The sequence below is a fragment of the Bemisia tabaci genome, chromosome 3 (assembly GCF_918797505.1).
Source record: "Bemisia tabaci chromosome 3, PGI_BMITA_v3".
NCBI classification, from domain to species: Eukaryota; Metazoa; Arthropoda; class Insecta; order Hemiptera; family Aleyrodidae; genus Bemisia; species Bemisia tabaci.
Genome location: NC_092795.1, coordinates 25,137,605 through 25,144,338, shown reverse-complemented (window position 1 = coordinate 25,144,338; position 6,734 = coordinate 25,137,605).

Genomic DNA, 6,734 nt, shown 5'->3' with positions numbered 1-6,734 from the left:
TTCTTCCTTTTCTTCATTCATAACATGTTTTTTGAACAAAAAAAGATAACGTTCTCTTTATTGTACCTCCCAAAGTAGCTTAGTGCAATGAAAATATTTAATAAAGTTGCAATATGCAATGAATTTTAATCTTCATACCATGAAATTATACAATTTTTTTAATTTTCATGCTATGAAATTATAATATTTTGTAATCATTTGGGCAATGTATGCTGATTTAAACGATCTAAGTACAAGATGAATTCCATGCATTCGGAAGAGTCGCAATGCAGAAAAAGATTGTAACTCATTCCAATTTTATTGCGATGGAGTTTCAACAAAACGTGCTCCTTATATCCTCAGATGGACAGCATACACAACACTCTAACGCGAGCACAATAATTGAGGCGATGAATGTAGAAAGGGCATTTCTTGGTTGCAGTGTCCCAAAATCTTCACTGCCAATTCATATAGTTTAGAGAGGAAACTATTCGGTGAATTTTCTGACATTTTTCGTTTTCAGCATTGTAAAATTATGAAGAAAATTCAGTAAAAGTTTAATCAAAATCTATTCATTTGCATTAATTACTGTGGATGAAGCATTGGCGGAGATTCTGAGACACGGCAATTAAGAAATGCCCTTTCTGCACCTGGCGCTTCAATTGTACCATGCAATTACAATTTGTGCTGCTTGAGTACTATAGTGCTATAGATTTAACTTGAAACTGCATGGGGAAACTTAGGTTAGGAAGAAGTATTTTCGGACCTATTTTTCTGACAAAACTGAGGAAAATTTACATGAACTAAAAAGAAAATAATAATCAGTGTTTTATTACAATGAATTAAATAAAAAGAAAATCATTTAAAAAAATGAAAAATAACTTTAATGGTAACAATAGAGAAAGAAGTTCCTCTTTTACATGAATTAAGAATTTATGCTTATTTTTTACGCTTGAAATGTCTAGTCTTCAACTACATAGACATTATATTTTTGATCATCACAATTTTGGGTTAATCCTGCCATGAGTACTATAATGAAAAATCTTACAAAGGAGGCAGAAAATACAAAATCGAATGCAGCAAATAAGTTTAATTAAATTGAGAACTAGTTAGTTTCACATTACAGAAATTCTGTAAAAATAAATGAATTATAATTATACTTAATTCTTGCTTGCTGATCTACTAGTTACCTTGCTTAAATCAATCATAGAAATCAAGATTGTTTTGAGGAGAGATTGAGGGGGTTATTTTCATAATAAACAAAAACCAGGAGAAAATTAAATTAGCACGGGAAGACTTAAGATCGAAAATCAAATTTATGAATGCTTCCTCACAGGGATGAGTGATCAGCAAGAAATAAATATATGTACTGATGAATGCAAGATTTTATAAAAAAGCATCTTCAGTAAAATAGATCAGTGATAACAATTCCCATCTAGAAGTTATGAGGAAATACAGCCTCTGAAAAAGCTGGTACATGGAAAATGGAATCAATGTTTTTCCCATACATACTTTAATAATTACAGCAAGCGGATATAATTTATGGGTGGACTTGAGTTCTGAAGCAGTTTTTCTTATTCTCTTTGTTGTTGCTCTCTCTGTCTCTGTCTTTTTCAAACACCTGAAACTAATACAGTGTAAATAGAGCTGTACCTCCTTAAATTAAAATTATTCTAATTCTGAGCAGTTTTAGTAATACTCTTGAGTTTTCTAAATACATCATCAGTGGTTCAATTAATTCCTGACAGATACAGCAGATAATGTCGTATTTTTTAAATTTAGTTTTACATGTCAGGGAATAATTAAAACCAACGAAAAATGGTTGAAACCAAGTTTGACTGCTGCAAAGATAATCCTTTGGATATTCATCAACATCTCTGTATATTTTGAGCTGATTCACTTCTAATTACCATCGAGGACTGAAAAAAAAAAGGAAGAAAAAGAAAAACAGAAAAGAATTTACGCTAAATGATTGCATTCATTCTGAAAATGAAATAAAAATGATTCCAAATCTGGAAATTGAATATTGCAATAGGGGCAATGAGAATCTGGAGAATTTAATTTGGGAACCAGAACTTTTTTTTTAAGCATGCTTCCCTGAATATCTTTGGATCGCTGCTGCCGCTTTTTTATTCCACTATTGCATGCAGTGAGGCTCTTTTGATGCCTTTGCAACGACCATTTGAATGGAAAAGTCTGTAAACATTTCTCACACACAAAGGAGGCTGAAGTTGCTTTTGATGGGATTTCACCTGTGGTTTTCAACTTCACTTGCAGTTGTTTCTTGATTTCAAGGTTGCAAGCTAATAGACTCTTTTGATGTCTCAAAAATGACCCTCTGACAGAGAAGCTTTTCAGGCATCGTTCACACTTAAAAGGAAACTCTTCAGAGTTTTTCGGACTGTTAAGGATGAACTGTACTGTTGAAGCGTTTGGCAGTCTGCAAGCTTTCAAATCGACTTCTCTTTTTGAATACCTGGAAAGTACAATTTTGAAATTTTCTGATTCATTCATGTTTTCATCAACTGATGATCTCCAGCCTTTATCTACTCGGTTCACGACTGAATCATTGCTTTCTACAGAGTCACATGCCGAAACATAGCCACTGCTACCTTCTGAATTTTCATTAGTTAATTGATTGTGGTCTCCGTTGCTGTCATTGGCTGTTGAAGAACTGCGATCAGTGCATGATTCCCAGTTGAAGCTTCTTAAAGTTAAATCAGTCTCAGATGTGTCATTAGGCTTTGAACCATTATCATTTGGTTTTAATTCAAAGCTTCTACTACATATAGTGGCCGATGAATGGTTGAACTCAGTTACTAGCAAATTTTTATTACTTTTTGTGTTCAAATCCTTAGATGGGTGATTGATACCGCCTTCGGCTGATGAGGTGCTGCCACTTTCAGTGCTGCATTTTGAATTGCAAGCCGGTGACATTTTACTTTCTTCAGCCACTACACTGGACAGCAAATTCTGTTCCAATGGTATACATGAAGTAGAGATAAAGTCTGAGGAGTTTGAGCAGCCACTAATGCGACAATGCTTTCTGAGAGAAGATAAGTGTCGGAATGTTTGACCACAAATGCATTTGACAGGAAATGAAGAGGCATGATACTTCTTGTGGATCCAGTAGGATCCATGGCTGGAAAATTGACGGTTACATAGCTCACAAGTGTAGGGTTTCTGATTAGAAAGGAGACTCAAGTGTTCATTAAGTTTCAATTTTGAGACAAATCTCAAGCCACAGTGTTCACACAAAAGCCTTTGAGATGGATCATGTATTCTTAAATGATTCTTGAGACTAGTTGGTAGGAATTCTTTGAGGCAAAATTCACACTTCTTTTTACGATGATGTCTGATGTGATTAAGGTACTTCGTATAGACAGAAAATGTTTCATCGCATTCCTGACACTTAAATTTCCTCTCTCTTGTTTTAACGTCTTCGTGACATCGTTTATGTTGTAGAAAGTCATTCTTTGATAAAAAGAATAACCTTGGCTGACAGAATTCACAGGCAAATTCAGTTAACTGAGGTAAAAGAGGTCGTGGGGTCCGTTTCTGCACCTGAGATGTTGGACTATCCTTTCCAACTTGCTGGCAAACGGCAACGTCTTTGCTCTTGAAAAACACATCTAAATTGGTAGCAGAATGATTTTTTTTCAAAATCTGTGAATCTGACTCAGAAATTGATCCTAGCGAGAAGTTTGCATGGGGTGAAAGATGAGAATCATGATCAAAAAATTTTTCCTTCAGAATCGTATTACTATGGAAGGCAGTGGTTTGTGATGATGAATTAGCAAAAGATTTAAGGCTAATTCCCTCTCTAGAGGACTGTAATTCTGAAAATACATTTGCAGCCTCATTTTTTGGAAGGTCTGAAAGATCTGTGTTGAAATTAATTTCATCATTAGGGGAAGTTTCATCGACCAGGGTGGCCAATAGATCCACTATTTTGTGAATGCAGGAATCTCCATTTTCCACATGTTTTACTGTTTCAGACAATGCTGAGCCTTCACACGGTTTGCTCCCGATAAAATGACTACAAATTTCGGTTGAGCTATCATTCTTTCCAGAGGATTCAGCGGTGGAACTTCTGGTTTGGTCGTTGAAGAGACCTTTAGGGAGTTCTGTACCTAACACATCCAGATCTAATAATGAACAGTAATTAGAGGTCTCCTTGAAACAAGAATCTCCAATTAAGTCAAAGATTTCTTGATTTTGATATTCCGCTTCATCAGTACTTACGAATTCGACAGTGTCAGGTCCAATCTTTGTGGTGTCAGATTGTGAGGCAGAGAGAGGACGTTCAGTTCTAAAAATTTCTAGAAGGACATCATTTGTGTGATTTGAGTAGCTGCCCATGTTGACGAGATTTTCGCTTGGAAAATATTCTGCTAATTCATCAAAGGAATTCATGGATCTGTTGCAGAAGTTTCATAAAAAGGGTTGAACTTGCTTTTCTTCAGTGATGACATGAGTGTGTAAATGACGCCGGTAATGATATGTTTTAAGCAGTTGCACGATCACTATGAAACTGTGTCGATTAAATCGGTTTTAAAAATGCATAACTTGGGACTCACGACTGAACACAGGAGGAATTGCAGTTTCTCGGGAAAATTAATTGATAAGAAGTACTTACACGAATTCACTCGTACACAGACGGATCGGCGATTATGAATGAAAACAAACAAATCAACATAACCTCCTCAACTCGGTCAACCCAAAAGCTGCACTAACCAATGAGAGGAGAGTTCGACGCGACGCGGGAGTGGCGGCAGACTTAAAACCTCGCTATTACGACATTAGAACGCGCGATGTTCCAACTAGATCCAACTTCACTAATTAAAGTTATTCTTACAAAGCCCTTTGGCGTGGCAAGCATTAAGAAAAATTTTTAGAAGCCATGGAGAATTTTCATAAGGCTACGACTGGAAGAAAATGAGAGTATAAAGTAAAAAAAATATCATTCGTTCTCATCTACACACGAATTTTGATATTCCAAAAAGAAAAAAACATACTAGCCTTCCTTTCTCCTTCAAAACCAGGGTTTCCGTAATTTCCTATGTCTTGACTCCAAAATTTCCGAATGCCTAAAATTTCTCTGACCTTCGATTAAAACCGTCACTTAGATTTTTGTCCCTTTGAAATACGCTGACTTTTGCTGGACCGAATGTTTTTCAAATAGGTAACTCGCATTCCTACATTGCCATTGACCCACTGACATGAAAGCACTTTGAAGAGGTTCGACTGACCATATTCATGACTATATTTAGCAATCGAATTTAAAATTGAAAACTCAGCCTCCCAACACTTCAGGATATCAATGGTGGCAAAAAGTGCGAGTCTTCATTTTAAAAACCTTTGATTGTGTTTTATTTTCTTCAGGGAAACTACTCAAAATTTTTCCATGTAAATTGTGTGTACTTTTGGAATGAGTAAAGGAAATTCACAGAAAATATCAGCAGATAAATTGACGACTTGTTTATTATAGTGAAATAAAACAGGAGTCAAAAACGAAAAATTACAAACTTACAAAATTGCAATATGAGATGCGCATTTTTCAACTTTAGCAATCAATATTTAGACATATTAAACATTCCAACTGAGAGCAAATATGGCACACTTAGATGATTTATGCATAAATATTTTAATCACACATTTTCATGGTTAATTTTGAACTTTCTTGGAGATATTTTTGACATATTCGAATACACTTTGTTCATTTTTCAGAATTTAAGTGCTTTAGGGTTGAGTAAAAGGTTGAGAAAAAATCACGTATGTGAAAGTATTTTTCTAGGTACATATTGACGGTGAAACTGCAAAAATGCGTATCTTGGTGGCGGCGTTTCGAATTCTCCAATTCTATTTTATTTTTTAAAAGGAATCTGAGGTAACATCATGGCTTGAAATTTTCACAGGACATTCCTCACATGAAAAACAAATTGTGAACGTTTTCTAGAAAAGATGTTCAGTGGTTTGTCAAGCGGAAAATAAAGTATGACAAGAAGTCTGCAATGCCGCAAACCAAGATACGTGTTTCAGCAGTTTCACCATCAATACCTACATAAAACCATGCAGATGCTCAGTTTTTCATTGCAAGAGGATGATTTTTCATTTTATCTTCAAACGAAAGTTATTACTGAACCTGCAGTTCAAAAAATGAAATTTCAAAATGTGTACATTTTTTAAAGTGGGTACAGTGACAGATGGTCCCACCAGCAAATCTACGCAGAGCCGCAATACCTTCCTCTTTATTGTGTGCTGGTACTACATGAGCAGGGTCATTAATTACTCTCAATCTAAGAGACATACAGGGTTATTCAAAAGTTACGCACCACTGGCCATAACTTTAGTTCTAATTATGATATCGATTTGCGGTTTGTGGCGTCCTTCCTCATATCGAGGGGGAAACTTTTTGAGGTACTTTTCAGTTCTTCACCCCCCCAGGGGGAGGGGGGGCGGGGGGCAACTCAAAAATTTCAAATGGCAACCCCCATCATGTGATACATCGTTAGAAAGAGCATGAAAAAAGAAAATTTTTGGCGCAAACCGGAAGTCGATCTGACCCCCCTGTCAAAAGTTAGGGGGGTCCAAAGGTTATTTAGGGGGTCCGTACCTTCATTTTTTAGAGTAGCTTTGGCAGCTCTTGGACATACCGTTTCTCTTTTCAAAGAGTCCTCGAATACTCCAAATCTGATACCGAAGTCTTCATATTGCCCCCGGGCCACCACAGCCCCCCGTAGGGGGGGATGGGC